At 39.5% G+C, this 19,653-nt stretch overlaps 1 protein-coding gene and 1 non-coding gene across 3 annotated transcripts in view; one reads left to right on the top strand and one right to left on the bottom strand.

The window, feature by feature from the left end:
* The window catches only part of YES1 (YES proto-oncogene 1, Src family tyrosine kinase), a 66,532-nt gene extending 47,608 nt beyond the window's left edge, over nt 1–18,924 (bottom strand). Inside the window, exons 1-2 of one of the 2 annotated variants that reach the window (XM_045065418.1) lie at nt 18,608–18,924; nt 17,858–17,946 (exon numbers count right to left, since the gene is read on the bottom strand). The gene's annotated coding sequence lies outside the window, so the exon portion shown is untranslated. The remainder of the gene's footprint in view (nt 1–17,857; nt 17,947–18,607) is intronic. The other variant, XM_045065417.1, reaches the window with a different exon arrangement.
* On the top strand, nt 6,129–6,233 carry LOC123387682. The gene has a single exon (XR_006602193.1). It is a non-coding gene; the product is annotated as a U6 spliceosomal RNA (small nuclear RNA).
* Nucleotides 18,925–19,653: the final 729 nt, after the last annotated feature.

The following is a 19,653-nucleotide window of genomic DNA, read 5'->3' as shown; positions in this document are numbered from 1 at the left end:
GTCCCACATCAGACTCCCTGCTTAGTAGGGAGCCTGCTTCTCCCTCTGCCTAGCACTCCCCTCTACCTGTGCACATGCATGCTCTCTCTCTTTCTCTGACAAATAAATAAAATCTCTTAAAAAATTAAAAAAAAAGTTTTTTAACTAGATGAAAAGGATGACTATCCAGGCAAACAGAAAGTAATAAAATCAGTTCAGTGAAAGATAGGAGACCTAAGAAATCAATAAGCATGAAAATACTTTAAATCTTTTTCAAAAATACATCCAAAAAAGCACATATTTCATGGGTAAATTAAATTTTCTGATACTTACATGAATAAATTAGTCTTATGCTCTTTAATCTCTTCCAAAGCATTCAGTAAAAAGCTTCCTTCTTATTTTTTTGCTAATAGCCCAATCCTGACAGAGACAGAAAGTTGGGGGAACAAGGGCAAGAGCTAGTGAAGAGGCTCTTCACACCCTCACAAATTTTCTCTTGAATTGCTAGCAAATATAAGCATTACTTAGTCACTAGCTAATCAGTTGTCCTGGAGAAGTAACTGTATTGAAAATCCCTAATATTCTATAACCACCTTTCCTGCCATATTTGATCACTGAATATAATCCTTTTTTTTTTCAGATCTAGAGTCTAGAACAGTCCTGAAAATGCAGTGCAAATATATGTTTTTCTATTTTCTAATCTTAAACATATCTAATTTATCCTTCAATTTTTCTAACCTTTTGATATAAAGATTTAGCCTCAGAGAGAAGTCCAGGCCATTTGTCCTTTAGTGATTGCCAATTTTCATGGTTATAGTATTGCTTCAACAGACATTCTGGGTTATCAAAATACCTGCTTTCCAAACATTCATAACGGAGTAAAAGATGCCAGAAAAATGCCAGAGCCAAGGAGCTCTGGCACAGAATTAAAACCCCTTGGAATTTCCTAAGTGGTAAGAGCAATAAAGGTGAAAGGAACACCTTTTGTTATTCATAATAAGTCTCTTTCAACTACATCTGAGTTTATATTAATGTGGTGATTTTTAGAAAGCCCTAAGAGTAGATGGCTGGTCACCAGGGGACCGACTTATGTTATTAGCTGGTTGGGACTTTCAGCCCCACCACACACTCCCATCTCAGGAAAGGGAAAAGAAGCTGGAGGTTAAACCAAGAACCAACAGTCAATGACTTAAACAGTTATTTCTATGTAAAGGAGCCTCCATAAAAATCCTGAGAAGGTTCAGAGACCTTCCAGGTTGGTGAACACAAGGAGGTGCTAGGAGGGTGGCTTATCTGGAAGTTTATGCCCTTTCCCCCATATTTTGTATTATGCATCTTTTCCACCTGGTAGTTCCTGAGTTGTACTCTTTTATAGTAAACCATCAATCTAGTAAGTGAACTGTTTTCCTGAGTTCTGTTAGCCATTCTAGCAGATTATCAAACTTAAGGGCAGAACTGCAGAAACTCCCAATTTATAACCTTGTTGGACAGAAGCTGTGTGTAACCTGAGAATCCACTATTTGCAACTGGCACCTGAGGTTGGGGGTGAGAGAGCAGTCTTTGAAAAACTGAGCCCTTAATCTGTGAGATCTAAGGCTAACTCCAGGTAAACAGTGTCAGAACTGAACTGAAGAACACTCAGCTGGTGTTGGAAAATTAGCTGGTATGGGAAAACCCTACATGTCTGTTCACCAGAGTATTCTGTGGGTACTGTTCAGAGGAAACAGTTTTCCTTTAGCTTTATTTTTTTTCCCTTTCACTACTATGCTTGACAGTGCTCGTAATCACTGTTGTATGCTTCTCTACTAAAAAAAAAAAATTTGTAGCTTATTCTTAGATCTAAGTATAGTTTTATATTAGGATGTCTACTCATAATATTAATTCAACCTACTAAAAATAAAAATTCAACCTATTTAAAAAAAAAAAAACTCAAGAAAAAAACTAAGTCAGCATCCACCCTTACTTGACAGGATAAAACCCTCCACAACACAGAAATAGAAATCCTTCTATTATGTATCTAGAGCTAAAGCTCAAATGAACTCTGGTATCATGACTTAATGGCAAACCCTAGAAAACAGTCTTACTAAATTTATAATAACATTTTGGTCTGTTCTGAAAGTACTAACCAATGCAATTAGACAAGAGAACCAAATAAGATGCATAAATATTAGAAATGAGTTATGGGGTGCCTGGGTGTCTCAGTGGGTTAAAGCCTCTGCCTTCGGCTCAGGTCATTATCTCAGAGTCCTGGGATCGAGTTCTGCATCAGGCTCTCTACTCAGTGGAGAGCCTGCTTCCTCCTTTCTCTCTCTCTGCCTGTCTCTCAGCCTATTGTGATCTCTGTCTGTCAAATAAATTTTTAAAAATCTTTTAAAAAAAATTAGTTAGGGTTAGAATAATTATTTATGCATAATGATTATTTATACAGAAAACCTAAGAGAAATGAAAAACCATCAGAAACAAGAGATGTGCTGGCGAGGAGGCGGAGAAAGGGGAACCCTCCTACACTGTTGGTGGGAATGCAAACTGGTGCAACCACTCTGGAAAACAGCATGGAGGTTCCTCAAAATGTTGAAAATAGAACTGCCCTATGACCCAGCAATTGCACTACTGGGTATTTACCCTAAAGATACAAACGTAGTGATCCGAAGGGGCACGTGCACCCGGATGTTTATAGCAGCTATGTCCACAATAGCCAAACTATGGAAAGAACCTAGATGTCCATCAACAGATGAATGGATCAAGAAGATGTGGTATATATACACAGTGGAATACTATGCAGCCATCAAAAGAAATGAAATCTTGCCATTTGCAACAACATGGATGAAACTAGAGTGTATTATGCTTAGCGAAATAAGTCAAGCGGAGAAAGACAACTATCATATGATCTCCCTGATATGAGGAAGTGGTGATGTAACATGGGGGCTTAAGTGGGTAGGAGAAGAATCAATGAAACAAGATGGGATTGGGAGGGAGACAAACCATAAGTGACCCTTAATCTCACAAAACAAACTGAGGGTTGCTGGGGGGAGGGGGGTTGGGAGAAGGGGGGTGGGGTTATGGACATTGGGGAGGGTATGTGCTTTGGTGAGTGCTGTGAAGTGTGTAAACCTGGTGATTCACAGACCTGTACCCCTGGGATAAAAATATATGTTTATAAAAAATTAAAAATTAAAAAAAAAAAGAAAGAAAGAAAAGAAACAAGAGATGTGTATAGAGCAATTACAAAATATATACAGAAATAGGTTTCTTTTGTATACAAAAAATAGTCAATTATAAAAATACACTTTAAAAACAAACCATTCAAAACCACACATACCTGCTAAAAGGAATCAATGCTTTTTGATAAGTGGCTAGAGCAAGGTAGCCTGGTACATCTCATACCCCCCCAAAAAAAAGAAAGAAAGAAAGTAGTACTCAGAAAATGATGGGAATATATCAAAAGTACACAGGAGGGTGCTTGGGTGGCTTAGTTGGTTAAGCAACTGCCTTCAGCTCAGGTTATGATCCTGGAGTCCTGGGATCAAGTCCCGTATCGGGCTCCCAGCTCTACGGGGAGTCTGCTTCTCCCTCTGACCTTCTCCCCTCTCATGCTCTGTTTCTCTCAAATAAATAAATAAAATCTAAAAAAAAAAAAAAAAAGTACACAGGAGCCATCTTGAAGATCTTGCTGGCCAACAACAGAACAAATTTGAGCATCAAAATGAATAAGGACGGGGCACCTGAGTGGCTCAGTTGGTTAAGGGTCTGATTTTGGCTCAGGTCATCACCTCAGGGTGATGGGATGAAGCCCTACATCAAGCGCCCCTGATCAGAAGAGTGTCTGCTTCTCCCTCTCCCCTGACTCATGCACGCTCTCTCTCAAATAAACAAGCTATTTAAAAATAATAATAATAAAGATATTAATGGATTATAACCTGTTGGCTAAAAAATGGTCTATGAATCATTCTGATAATAAACGAGGAATATGGAAAGGTTTTCTCTTACAGAATCTCAACTCAAAAATGTAGAAGGAATTATAGAATTAGAAAAGTATCATTTTGTGGGCACCTGGGTCGCTCAGTGGGTTAAGCCACTGCCTTCGGCTCAGGTCATGATCTCAGGGTCCTGGGATCGAGTCCCGCATCGGGCTCTCTGCTCAGCGGGAAGCCTGCTTCCCTCTCTCTGCCTACTTGTGATCTCTCTCTGTCAAATAAATAAATAAAATCTTTAAAAAAAGAAAAGTATCATTTTGCAACCAACGGTACAATAATCAATTCAGCCAATCACTGATAAATGAGCTAAAAGTACTTCCTCACCTACTACTTATTAAAAGAGAAAAATACCAACTTCACAGTGAAGGAAGTCTGACAGGTTTCACCTTACCTGAGTTAATACTGCCAAATGCAACAGACTAACAAGAAGTGCCTTTTCATGGCCTATACTAGGAATGACATGATACCTCTTATATAGCATTGCTGCCCTAAATTCATAATCTGAATCCAATCACAAGAAACACCTAACAAATCCTAGGGAACACTGTACAAAACATGTAGTCTGACTTTTCAAAAACCAGCATCTGATAGAGCTGAACAACTGTTCAAACTAAAGGAAACTAAAAAGATGGGATAACTAAATGCAATGGATTAGATCCTGGATTATTGTTATAAGGAATTATGAGGACAACTGGGAAAATATTGGTTATGGACTACTGCATTAATTCTTAGGGCTGCTGTTAAAATAAAAAAAAAGGCTTAGAACAGAAATTTATGTTTTCAGACTAGAATTTCAAATTCAAAGGTGTTAGCAGGGCCACCTTCCCTTTGAAACTCTGGAAAGAATCGTTTCTTGCCTCCTCTTAGTTTCTGATTGTTGCTGGCAATCCTTGAGGCTCCTTGGCTTGGGCTGGATCACTCCAATCTCTGCCTTTGTTGTCACATGGCACTTTCCTCTTCTTAGAAGGACACTGGTCACATTGGATTAGGGCCCACCAGAATCTAGTTTGAATTCATCTTAACTTGATTGTATCTACAACTAACCTATTTCTAAATAAGGTCACAGTCACAGGTACTACGGGTTAGGATTAAAACGATCTTTTGGGAAAACACATTTCAATCTACAACTATATATCGGATAACTCTATAACAGAGTTGTTAAGATTTCTAAATTTAATAATCGTACTGTGGTTGTATAAGAAAATGTTTCTTTTTTTTTTTTTTAAGATTTTATTTATTTGACAGAGAGAGAAAGATCACAAGTAGGCAGGGAGAGAAGGGGAAGCAGGCTCCCTGCTGAGCAGAGAGCCCAACGTAGGGCTCGATCCCAGGACCCTGAGATCATGACCCGAGCCGAAGGCAGAGGCTTTAACCCACTGAGCCTCCTAGGCACCCCGAAAATGTTTCTTTTTTTAAGGAAATACAGGCTGAAGTACTTAAGGGTATTAAGACGTGATATTTGCAAAGAATCTTCAAATGGTTGGGGGTGGAGGTGGAAAGAGTGGGAATACCCATACACATATAAATAATGCAGGAATAATAAAATCAAATGTAGCAAAATGTTAACAATTGGTAAATCTGGGTAAGGGAGATCCAGAAGTTCTTTGTACTGTTCTTGCAACTCTTCTGTAACTTTGAAATTATTTCTAAGTAACAAGGTTTTTTCAAACCACACATGAAATAATACCTACAAATAAATTTGAGGAAAAATGTTTAGAGTCTGTATTACAAAAATAAAATCATGTGATATAAAGAAGCTCAATAAATGGAAACCTGTAACTTTTTAGATGGTAAGAGCCATTATTAAAAGATGTCCATTCTTCCTAAATAAACCTTAATAAAAACATTATCTAAACCAAAATCATAACAAACCTCTTACGGATAAGTAAATAAATGCATAATAATAGCTGGGAAATTTTTGAAAAAGAAAAATGAGATTTGTCCTACTAGTAATCACAACCTCATAGTTCAGAGAATGGGCTCCGAAGTTAGCAAGTTGGTTGCAGTCCTAGCTCATACATGAATAAATGTAACTTCTTGGGGTGCCTGGGTGGCTCAGTTGGTTAAGTGATTGCCTCTTGATCTCAGCTCAGTCTTGAGCTCAGGGTCATGAGTTCAAGCCCCATACCGGGCTTCATGCTTTTGTGGAACCTACTTAAAAAGAATACTGACTCAGTGCTCACTCTGGCAGCATATATACTAAAACTGTAAAGATAACAAAGATTAGCACAGCCTGTGGACAAGGATGAAACACAAATTTGTGCAGCATTCCATATTTTTTTAAAAGAAAATCCTTTCATGAAATAAAATGGCTAAATTTCAGAATATTTAAGCCAAATTTTCTAAAGAAAAATACTTAACTCACAGAGTTTTGTTAGAAATGAATTAGTTGAAATATTTTAAAGTATTTTTCACCATGATTGGCACATAAGCAGTACTCAATATTAACTGCTCTTCTTGCTATTGTTATCATGGTCCTAATCATTAGGCTATGTGGTATTGGCACAGGAATAAAGAATATCTGGAAAAGAACGAAAGCCCAAAAATAGGCCTGAGAGTAAACAAACCTCATTTAAAATATCATTTTATTAAAATTTTTTTTTTAAACGTCTACCTGTCTCCATTGATTTCTCTATTACCGAGGCCCTGGGAATATGAGAAATGTCTTTCAGAACATTCAAACAGAATTCTTCTGGACCTAGAAGCTTGAAATCAACTGAAGCTAGATGCCCTCTTAACTATCTATTATCTACTTTCTTACTCTCTTTTCTATCTTTTCTAACTTAAAGAACATGTTATAGAAGCCAGGAGATGAAAAGAAGACATGATAGGCATTTCCCACTATCTATTATGTCACCTTCCCTAAGTTGTATATCTGTGGCTTCCTTCTTACTTCCAGCTTCGAATTTATCTCTAGGAATCATCCACATTGTCATTAGTTTTTTTCTTCCAGGGATCCCATTCTAAAAACCCTATTCATCTTCTGACAATATACTAAGAGGTTCTTGACCCTCTCTTCTACCTGGACTTTATTATGAGTTCTTCCTTCTGACTTAAGTTCTATTAATTAAAAAATTAAAATTAAAAATAAAAACAAGAACTAAGCCCCAGAAGGAGTGCCTTAATGGGTGAGAAGTAATGAGGTGAGGAGGAGGGAGTAGGGTAGGGTTTGAACCCCATCATGATTCCCACTTGCTACTATCCCCACCAGTTCTTTGATATGGCTAATTACTATCTTTTCTCAATCACTAAAAGGACTACATAAATGCAGAGATAATCCACAATTCTTCCCTGACCCCCTCCCATATCAGAGTGCTTTCTAAGCTCTTCATACAATAAGTCTGGGGCATTTTTAGACTTTTCATTCCTTTAGGTGGTATTCTGCCCATCAGAATCTGAAATCACAGACCCTTACTGGTTTTCAAATATGTTTCCTAAAGTCTAGAGCATACATCTTCTTAAAGTCCAAAATTACTTTTCCTGTTACTTTTAATATAAACCCAGGAAAACATGGTCCCTATCTCCAAAAGTTCTTTCTCTACTTTGCATATCAGTTTTTTCTACTGACCTTAATTAAGTTCAAAACAGCAAATACCTTTACAGCTTCCTTTACCACCTAAACATGAAGTAATATTTTTCCAGATGCTCTGCTTCTTAAAAAGCAAACTTCCAGAAGGTGCTGGGATGTTTGACGTTTTCCGTCATAATTAGTTTGCCTCTGTACTAATACGTTGTCTTAAATCAAGAAAATACCATCTTGGGGCACCTAGCTGGCTGGTTCAGTCAGTAGAGCATGCAACTCTTGATCTCGGGGTCATGAGGGCATTCAGCATAGGGTTTACTTTAAAAAAAAAAAAAAAAAAAAAAGATATCATCTTTGTCCACAATTTTCAAATACTCTAACTATGTTTCTATAATCAAACAGCATATTTCTATATAGATGTCTTTTTTTTTTTTTAAGATGTCTAACATTTTTAATATAGGTTACTTTCTCTCACCTTCTGGAGCAAAGACAACTCCTCTTTACACCAAAAATTCATTCTCCCGTTCTAAGGTTGTCACTGTAAGGTAGCCTTACCACAGACTATTTTTCTTAATCTGCCTACAACCAGATATATGCATATAATTCATTTATATCAACATAATGTAAGGGGAACTGGTGTGTGCCAGAGTTTTTAAGAAGCACAGCTGCTAGAGATATAAAGAATAACATATAAAGAAAAGAAATTCCCTATTGCACATACTTTTTATTTTACTGGTCTTTAACACAAGTCACTGCAAAGTGAAACCTCAGTTTCTTCATCAGGCTCAAGTACAAAGTTTATTTGAATTCACCCTGAGCACTGATGCCACTAGTTTAGCCCTAGGCCTGATACTCCAAGGAGCCTGGATTGAAAAGCATCTGTGGTTACAGCATAAGCTTCTAATGAGGAGCTAGTTATTTGTTGACATTTCTTTCTCCCATGCCCAGGAGAAGCAAATACTGCCAGTGGACTGTTACACTGTCATTGACTTTACAGCATTTATTAAGTGTCCACATTGTGCTACTGCTCCAGATACTTGAGTTAACTTCTGTAACCAAAACAAAGATTGCCCCCAACCTTCATGGAACTTACATTCTAGCAGCAGCCACTCTCATCATTTAGACTTGGCGTAACAGTTTAAAACCTATCTGCCAACACTTATGTAGACTTAATAAACATGGGCAATGATGGAACTGCTGGAGTGATTTATGAAGGAATTACATTCTATGTGGCATAATAATGCTACCAAATCAACCCAGCATTCCCATTAGAAAACAATGCTCCAGCTTATTAAACAGGACAAAGGGTACATTCTTAGATACAACTGAAGAAATAAAAGGAAGCCAAAGAAGAAAAGGCTTCTAAGGTGGCTAAGAAAATCTTTGTCAACAGAATTTGACAGTGGTAAACGAGCAGCAAACAAAATTTCCGTTTGGAGCTTTAGATGAGACTTTTCATCCAGAGAGTAAGGAATGCATGTAACAGTAGACTCATAGGAACAAGGCAGGATGGAAGAAACCTACTGTTTTCCTCCAGAAGGAAGGAAAGCTTTGAATGGCTGATGAGTCAAGCCAATTCCTACATCATTCCAAGGTGTAGGAAACTGTCATCTTATTGACAAGGCAAAAAGTATGCTCTCTTTCTGCAGCATATCCAAAATGTGATGTAGGACCATTCAGACATGCAGACCTTCCAACTATTTCTATCAACTCATCGAGGGCAAAATGATTTAATTAGTGGAAATAAAGGCAATGTTGCAAAACAGAAGTTTGAGCCAGCTTTTCACTCAGAAGGTTCATATTTGAGCATAAACTCAATTCAGGGGAGGAGGAATGACAGGGAAAGAGCGAGAAGGTGACTATATACACATAGACTCCAAATACACTTTACAAACCCAAACTTACAAATGGACACCACTTGCTACAGTTTAGTTAGTGTAATACCCATCTTTTGTCTGCTTTGTTCTTCTGTTGAATTAAATTTAGATTAAAAAAAGAAGGAGAAACTTGATTGGGAAAACATTCAAACATTGTATCCTTGTAAATCTGGGCTGAACATCTTGTTATTAAAAGATAAAGAATGCTCTGGAATTAGTGTATCAATTTTCCATTACAAAGCCAAACCTACAAAAGGAAAGCATTTGCTAGAGTTTAGTGTAATAACCCATCTTTTAAAGTTCATATATCTGACCTTGATTCCCATTATGAAATACGTACTGCAAAGCTACTTCAATTAAAAAGCAAAGTGTAAGTCGTTGGGAATTCTCAGCCCCAATAAAAATGTACAGTTTAGGGATGCCTGGGTGGCTCAGTTGGTTGGGCCGCTGCCTTCGGCTCAGGTCATGATCCCAGGGTCCTGGGATTGAGTTCCGCATCGGGCTCCTTGCTTGGCAGGGAGCCTGCTTCTCTCACTGCCTCTGCCTGCCTCTCTGCCTGCTTGTATGTACTCTCTCTCTCTCTCTCTGGCAAATAAATAAAATCTTTAAAAAAAAAAGTACAGTTTAAGGGAGAAGGAAAAGAAAAGAAACCCTCCCTTCCATCACTGCTCTCTATCCCTAAGGAAGTTATCTTCTAGGGAACAGGCTTCCTGTCAGAGATAAATTCAGTTCTTCTGGTCATCACTAGACATATGACCTTAGAAAATTACATATACTTTCTGATACTCAGTTTCTTCACATGTAATACCATCATCCACATTTTTTTTATTTTGAAAAGATATTTCAAATATTTAAATGCAATAATGCATATGAACTACACATGTAGCAAGCATACCACCTGCCATAAAATGGGTTTTCTTCCTTCATGCCCAATGCTTATGACAGTAAATGCGTGGGAAACAGGAAAAAAAAAAGGCACGAAGAAGGAAATTATAAACTTCCACATTACCTTCATTCCTCATTTTCCTAAGCCCTTTTCTACTTTACTCATTTTTCTTTCTCATTTCCAATCTTTTGAAGCTTTCCCATTCCTCATACTGTCCTATAGGGATAAAGTAGGAAGTAGGGTTAAGTGTCTGGAACAAGCAGGTAGAGAAGCTAGGGACCCTCCTGTACTTAAATTCAGCTTAACAGCAAGGTGTCACCGGGAGGGTCCTGGCATCCTAATATGAAACTCATAACACAGTGATTTTTAAATGGTGAAGAGTTGGGAAGGTGAGGAGATAGAGTAACTGGCAAGGGAATGAGGTCATTCCCTGTATAATCAGAGCATTTAGCTGATAAAATATTTCATATGTTCTAAGAGCTCAGATTAAAAAAAAAACAAACTTGAAAATCAATCAGAACACATTTACCAATGAAACACTACTATAACTTTGTTAAATTTTTATAAACTAACGATCTGCCTAGAAATCTAACCAAAATGACTAACCTTCCAAAAAAGACTTCTTTTAGGAAAAGATTTTGATTTTCAAAGGCCCAACTGACAAACTTTGGGAACACAAACTGCCTATAATTTTCGTGGCTTTTTCATTTTCTTCTTTTTTTACAAAATCTTGTTTGCAAACCTTAAAAAGCTAACCATTTTCTAATGTCTATGCTTATTTCATTCTAACTAGTATCTAAACGTGTTAAAGAAAAAAATCTGGAATAATTACTCTGTGTTTTTATCAATTAAAAAAAATTAAATGTCTTAATGTTAGTGGTTATTTTCCTGATATAATGTGGCAAAGCTATCATCCAAATAGTCATGAATATCTGTTAACTGACATCACATCTATTTGCTTCAATGAATAAAGCCCTTATATTTTTAATTTTACTGCTAAATAAATCTGACATGTTTTTAAAGGCCTTCTTTTCTTTTCTTTTCTTTTTTAAGATTTTATTTATTTATTTGACAGAGAAAGATCACAAGTAGGCAGAGAGAGAGAGAGAGAGAGGGAAGCAGGCTCCCCGCTGAGTGGAGAGCCCAATGCGGGACTCGATCCCAGGACCCTGAGATCATGACCTGAGCCGAAGGCAGCGGCTTAACCCACTGAGCCACCCAGGTGCCCCTAAAGGCCTTATTTTCAAAAGTGTTTCTTACAGTAAAACTAGGTAAGTGTTATGGAATGTGCATATGTATCACATGTATCTGTAACAAACTGTCTAGAAAATCAAATCAAGCCTTCCTGCCTAGAGAACTGAATCAGTTTGCTTGAGGCTACAAGTATCTAATGCAAAGGGACTCATTAAAGTTTCAGAGGTATCACACACTAATACGATAAAAAACCAGAGAAGTGTTGTACTAGATTATCACACTAAAAAGATCTACCAATCTACAAAGTTTACAACAGTCTCCTAATCCTAGCCAGTGCCACCCAACTGTGAATTCCTAAAAGGCAAACATTTTTTTTTTAAAGATTTTATTTATTTATTTGACAGAGATCACAAGTAGGCAGAGAGGCAGGCAGAGAGAGAGGAGGAAGCAGGCTCCCTGCTGAGCAGAGAGCCCGATGTGGGGCTCGATCCCAGGACCCTGGGATCATGACCCGAGCCGAAAGCAGAGGCTTCAACCCACTGAGCCACCCAGGCGCCCCCAAAATTTTTATAACATCAAAACTAGCACAGTATTTGTTACACAACAGGTTTAATAAATAACCACTTAATGAAATAAGTGGATACTATGTTTGCTGGAGAAAAGCCCAGTGCCAAGTCTATGGGTCAGTTTTTTACTACAACCTTTACTTACCTGTTACTTATTTTATTTCAAATTCTAGATTCTGAAAAGTTTCCTTAAAATGTTATCAATATAAAAACTTCAACTGTAACAGAACCACACATTTATATAAGGCTGAAAGGATATCAACTATGTCCTGTTTCAAATGGTGAAACTGAGGCATAGGGCATTTACTGAACTGACCAATGCTACATAGCTCTTCACTGTCCAAAGTGGCATTAAAATCCAGATGGCCTTCTACCTTTTAGTCCTTTCCTTATTACACCATGTTACCTTCTCTGCTCCTTTTCAAATGCCTGACAGCTATTATTCTAAAAGTGCTCTTATCTGTAAAATGCTAATTGCAAGAGAACGAATGTAAGAAATAAACTTGCTAAAGAACAATTATAAGTATTAAATTATGCAGCAAAAGTCACTAACTTTCTCTACTCCACTCCCATTTCTGTGTAATACTAACAAACTGTAAGTTACGTTTAAAAACTAGAGAAGTAACTAACCTCCACAATTAGTTTAAGAAAATCTAGAGTTTACATACTGCTAGGAACATAGGCTGAAACCAGACAATCTTTACATTTCAGTGGTTAGTCCATTCCTCCCAGTACTTCCTGTCTTCACCCACAACCCCAGTAAGAGCAGACATAGCCTATAAAATCACATTCTTTTACACAAATTACATCAAGAAAATCAGGACTTTCTTTTTGTCCTTGGAAGATATGAATGTAAGCCATGATTGTCACTAGTAACATGATAGGATGACAAATGTATTTTAGAAAACTCCAGGTTTTCTTTTTTTTTTCTTTTCCTGTGGATAGCTTGGGCTTTCTATATTCATTAAAACAGTAAAAAATATTTCTTTAAAATAAATCACATTAAAGACTAGTTTAATTTCTCTACAAAGAGTTTCCAGTTTATTAGAAATACCAAAATGACCTTTCAATTCACATTTGCAAGTGTTTACAAACTGTTTTATAAAATCATTTTCTAAAGCAAAACTTTGAGGTTAAAAATCTAAAGAATTTAACATCAGCTTATGAAAAATCACTAAGTTTTACAGATTTTTTTTTTTTAAGATTGATTTGTTTATTTGACAGAGAGAGACAGAGAGGGAATACAAGCAAGGAGAGTGTGAGAGGGAAAAGCAGGCTTTCTACTGAGCCCCCCTGACGGGGGCTCAATCCCAGGACGCTGGGATCATGACCTGAGCTGAAGGCAGACACTTAACTGCTGAGCCACCCAGCCACCCTGAAAAAGCACTAAATTTTATAGAATTTTAGTAGACATAGAACTTTAAAACATATGTAGCACGAGTCTGTATATTATAGTCATAAAATACACAACCACATCTTTGTATATAATTCAAAATGTATTAAGCATTTAATCTATGAGAGACTGTTCTTAAAGATTCATACAAAACAGTTCCTTGCCACATGTATTACTGTAATGGAAAGAAATAATTATGATTTAAGGAAAATGTGCTTTCTTACCAGAGGAGTTTTGTGGGAGCACAAAGATGGGGGCCAATATACCAGTGTTTTGCGAAGTATGTACCACGACTACAATGTGTACTCGTTAACATTCAGGAGTACAGTCTTCCATACCTCCTCCTTCCTTCCGGTTATACAAGCTGGAGCGCTGATTCTCCCAATGCTCCCCATTACCCATCCCAAATTAGCCAACCCCAAACAAAGTTTCAAAGCCAGAATTAACAAAAGGAATTGTCTCTGTAGATTTTTCTGACAGTCATAGTAAAAGACAGGATGAGATGCTGCTGCTCTTTGCTTAGCAAGTTTATAAAATGAGAAACATTTCAGAAGCCCCAAATTTGCCTGTGGCATCCTCCAGTCTGGGGCTTCTTGCCATATACAGCTGATAATGTGTCTGTGTTTGTTGATGTCCATCTTCTCATACCCCAGAACAACAGAAGAGAATCTAGGGTTCCTACCTGCAAAATTCAGGCAGACATGGGATATACCATATGCAAGTAGCTCTAGAAATTATCCCTCTTGAGGGTCCTCCACTTCCTGGGAAAAAGCAGTATGTCCAAAGAACCTGCATATAAGCTCTCCTGCCACTGCACAAACAGTAATAGGAGCAGCACTTCTAAGTGACCCAGCTTATAGCAGCATGGAGTATATGGTATAAACTTCAGGGAGCCTGCAGTCACATATATACCCTCAAGCAGGAAAAACTGAAGGGCACTGCTATGGTGAGCACTGAGGCTTGTAACTCGGTCCATCAGTATTATCCTGCACTTTGAAATTACATGATTCTCTCTCTTTCCTGGAGTGAGCTTCAAAATTTTAAAGAGTAACATCAGGTAAACTCAATCCAGACCAGGATATGTTGCCATCAAGTCTGCTAGTTCCAAGACAACAGTAGTGCTGCTGCAGCCAACAATTCCTTGGCAGAGAGATATGTTATAATGATATTGGCAGCAGCACTGGCTCTTCTCTTTCACCCTCTGCTGTTACTATAGCTCCTTTTGCTAAATCTGCCTCTGAGTTTAGACAGGAGCTGGATGGTTCATAATCACCCAGCAGCTGCAGCTGAGCAATACTCAGCCTAATTGTGGCACTGGAGCAGCTGAGAGGAAGAAAAGCAATAATACATACCCTACCATAGCCACACACAAACTGCTGTACACTCTACCAATAAGATACCAAGATACTTTAATAGGAACAGATTATTACCTTTAAGGAAAAGCAGTTGTACTTCTCTGAAAGAACTCTGGATTTGTGTTAGACATGTTTAAAATGTGAACTGAAGGTGACCTAAGCCATGTAGAGCACTGAACAATGGAAGATCTTAACTAAAACTTCCTGTAAATATTCACGTAACAAAGCCAGTGCCACAAACATCACCTTTATAACATGACTGAAAGTTCCTGTGATATAAGAGTCTGGCACAGATGTGATCTCTTCTTTAACTCTATACTGCAACAATGCAAAGCAACAAAATCAACAATTCAAACAGCAAGCCATTACATAAAGCAAGTGGCATAATACAATGATTCTCAGCATTTTTGAAACTCCAACACATACTGTCATTTGCTTTCTTGAAACAAAACATACTCTTGTGTTAGGTGCCATATGGCACATCTTCATAAAGCTTAAGTAAATGAAAACTTCTTATGCTGTGAATTTCATGACATCCTTAAGAATATGAAAACTAAGGCCAAAATTACTGATCCAAGGAATTACTGTTACAGAACACAGAGACTGGGGGCACCTGGGTAGCTCAGTCAATTAAGCATCTGCCTTTGGCTCGAGTCATGATCTCAGGGTCCTAGCATCCAAGCCCTGCCTCAAACTCCCTGCTCAGTGGGGAGTCTGCTTCTCCCTCTCCCTCTGCCCTCCTGTGTGTGTGTGTGTGGGGGGGGTGTACACACACATACACTCCTTCGCAAATAAAATCTTCGAAACAGATAAACAAAATGGTTAAGACTTATTACCTTGATGTGACAGTTTTGTCATTTACATAATTTTATGAAAAATAAACTGCATTTTATATTTGATGACAGAATAGCATCCATAAGTTTAATAAACATTTTGACTATCTACTATTTACCATTTACAATATATAAGCTAAGAGGATTTAAAGGTAGTAAAATCTGGTGTTCTCCCTCAAAATATTAACATAATTAACATGTTACTTATATGTCAAATTCGTGACAAACACTAGCTAGAATATGATAACAATGATTTAATAAGTCTAATCCTGTTTGCAAAGGACAGCCCAGGCAGTGTTCTTAAAGGTAGTCACTAAATGTTAAGTTCTTTATCCAAGCACCTTATATAATATATTACACACAGGCTTCTTAAAAAACAAACAAAACAAAACAAAACAAAATATTTTATGTGAGTCATGATCTCAGGGTCACTGTAAGCCTACCTTATATATTACATACAGGCTTCTTAAGAAACAAACAAAACATTTTATGTGAACTAAAACAGATACAGAAAAGCACACAGAACATATGTGTGGCCTGGTGAATATACTAAGGAACACCCTTGCAACCACCACCAGGTTAAAACTCCTGTCACCCCTGCAGAAGCTGGGTCCCAGTCAAAACTTTCTCCTATCTCCCAAATCTTTACTTTTATAGAAATCACTTCCTTGCTGGTTTTTTAAAAATACAGTTTTATTTCCCAAGTTTGCATTCCCAGACACCAGAGCTTAGTATTGCTTTTAAATTTTTTGATATTAGGCACTTCTTTTAATTGAAGTATAAATGACATACAATACCCTGCCTGTTTCTATTATATATCATAGGGACTTGATATTTTTATACATCATGAAACACATCCCCCCATAAGACTAGTTACCATTTATCACCATACAAAGGTATTACAATATTATTAACCATATTCCCTATGTTGTACCTTACATTCCCACGACTTTTTTAATAACTGGGTTTGTACCTTTTTAAAATATAATCCTAATAGGAACTAACAAATGACGTCTATATTAAACACTAGATTGAGAGTTACACATGTTAAGAAAAATTACTCATGTTAACAAATTATTCACTGCCTTAAAAGATGGAAATTTGGACTTCGGACTAATAAATCTTATACCATGTGCTGGTAACACTGGCTTATTGCTATTAGCTTAGAACATTTATTCTTTTAATATCATATATCAGGAAGGAGATTTATTTGCATGCACACAGATTTTTCAACTTGAGATTTTCCTGAATTAAAATAAAAAACAACTTAATCCATGTATTAATATTATACTTCAGCCATTAGACAAATTCCACCTATCCTAGGAAGACTGGTCAAAGCCGTAATTTCACTTTCGGTTGAATAGAAAGGAGTCAATTTTGTGGTTTATGAAGTCAGCAAAAACATACTGCAAAATTAAAAGCTATTATAACATTATGGTGGTTACACCAGAGTATATATTCTAAGAGCCTTTTTATCTTTTATTCTGGAAACATGGATATGAACTATCTTGTATTTAGATTCAGATCAAAGGCAATTGTTTCATTTTGTTTTTTCAAATTTAGGACCCTATGAATTGTCAACCAGCTTTCAAAATCTCCACTGAGATTTAGGTATGTCCCCAAATTTAAAATAATTAAACTTCCTTTTCTGAAATGTCAACAATGACAGGAGTCTCACATATTAGTAAAACATTATGTATGGCTTAGTGAGATACAGCTTTCTTACAGAATATATGATAATCATGTTTGATGCACACAAGATCCTCTTTCTCCTAAAGACACTCCTTCATAACCTGTCCATTCCAAATGTTTTCTGTCCACTGTATGCCACTGCCCTCATTATTAAATTTTCCAGGTACTATGCCTTAAATGCATAGTTACATGTACACATTTAGTAATATTTTCCTTAATGCGTAACTTAACTTTAGAGATTTAACAAGATGGTTTAAATATACTCGGAATTATGGAGATACTTTTGGCACTGTAAGCCTACAGTTACATGGACACAAATGTACTACAATCAAATGCATATGTGTAATCATGTATGTGAAAACACACCATGAAACACATATACGTAATGGCATGAACATAAAGCTGCGGTTTCATTAGATGTCTCACTTCTTTAATAATTTATAAATTGTTAGAACATGTATTATTCCATGCCTGTTTCAATAATTACGCAGAAAACAATTCAACCCAATGAGAACTATGTTGTGTCCCACTCGCTACAAAACAAAAATTAAAGCGATCCCTGCATTGGATTTATTTTCCACTCACCAAACAAAAATTAAAGCAATCCCTACATCGGAGTAGGTTTTCGAAGAGCTCCTTAAAACGACGCTGTCCCATGCCCAATAAAGCAAATACTGGAAGCAATTATCAAGAAGAAAAACACACTTTAAAACAAAATTTTCTGTAATATGTGGACAGAGAACAGAACCAAATGGGGGGCTGAGTGGCATAATACTGTAAAAGTGGATGCGGACTGGCATACTTCCCAACCCCCAACCCAAAACAAAGGAAAACTTTAACATGTTGCGGTTTTCAATCAAACCAAGTAAAGCGAGAGGCTCACCCACTCGCCCCCCCACACACACCCACGTCCGCTCTCCCAGCACAGTTGCCACCCGGCGTCAGTTAACACGGAGACCCTCAAGCTCCGGGACAGAAAAGGGCCGCCGGTCTCGGCCCTCAGTCCCGCCGACCCAGCCAAAATTAACCTCGCCCCCAGGCACCGATGGGAGCTAGCGTACCGCTCCAAGGACCTGAAGTCCGACTGGGGCGGGACCGGGAAGGACTGGACGGGGCGGAGACGAGGCAGGGGGCAGGCAGGTAGCGCCGGGAAGGAGACACGCCCGCCAGGCGAGCCGGGACGGGGGAGGGGAGAAGTTTCTCCCCAACTTCCCGACTCGGAGCCTGCGGGGGCGGGGAGCGCCGGCGCCTTTCCGCGCGGGCGGGCGCCGGGGCCTAGCACTGCCCGGACCGGGGTCGGCCGCCTCCGTCCGCGGGGCCCTGCCGGGTACTTACCTGCCCTCCAGCCGCGCTCTCATGAGTCGCCGCTACCGCGGCTCGGGCCGGCGAGGAGGGGGCGGCGGGCGGAGGCGAGGCCCGCGGGGCCCTCTCCCTCCTCCACCTCCTCGTCCCGAGCGCCCGGCTGCAGCGACGACGGCACAGCCGCCCCGCACTCGTTACTTCAGGAGGAGGGAATTCCCGGGCTCCCCCACCCCTCGGCCTCACTCTCCACCTCCACTGCGCGCGGCGCCCGCCCTCACTCCCGGCTCCGCCCCTCCTCGGCGGGGGCGGGGCGGGGGCGAGGGCGGGGGCTGCGGCTACCTGCGCGCGCGGCCGGCCTGCTCACCGGAACTCGCGCCGCGCCCGCCCGGGCTCGAGCGCCCCCCGCCTTCCGGCGCCGGCGCGCTCCGCGAGCTGCGGGCGGTCCCCGTCGGCTACTGGTCCGAATCACTTATCCGGACCCAACATGGCGGCAGGGTCCGGGGCGGATTCCCGAGGCGGCGCAGGCTGAGGGGGCGTGAGGAGGTGGCGCTTCTGGCACGCGGAGAGCGGACCCACAGCGCCCCCTCCCCTTCCGCGGACCTTGAGGCCGCGGACTTGCCTGCCCCTGGAGATGGAGTGAGGGGCGCCCCTTCCTTCCCCTCTGCCTTTCTCCATTCCCTTTGCCCTGTTCTCTAGTGCCGAGGGCTTTGGGGCTTTGTTTGTTTTTGTGGAGGAGGACAGGGTTGAGTTATTTTGGTTGACTGTTTGCTTTTTAGTACTATGCTTCCGCACCCTTGGTCGCTGATAGTAAAATCTCAGCCCAGCCGCGTGAGCCAGGGGGGCGTTCCTAACGCTCCCATCACCTGCCTGATCGCCGTCTAAAAACGCTCGCGTCTGGCCTCCTTCCGAGCCGGTGATCCTGTCCCAACCCCTGGAGCTTCCTGTTGACTGTTGGTTCAACTAGCCTTGCGGAGGGAGAGACCCGAAGCTGAGTTCCCTTGGCGACTCTCCCAGTAATGGTGGCCTTGGCTTCTCTGGAGACAATGTATTCTTGTAGGGTCCCGGCAAGTTCCCAGGGA

This window comes from Mustela putorius, unplaced genomic scaffold (genome assembly GCF_011764305.1).
Source record: "Mustela putorius furo isolate JIRA1106 unplaced genomic scaffold, ASM1176430v1.1 tig00003858_pilon_pilon_pilon, whole genome shotgun sequence".
Classification (NCBI taxonomy): domain Eukaryota; kingdom Metazoa; phylum Chordata; class Mammalia; order Carnivora; family Mustelidae; genus Mustela; species Mustela putorius.
Note: the sequence above shows the minus strand (reverse complement) of the source record. Positions and strands in the feature narration are given on the sequence as shown.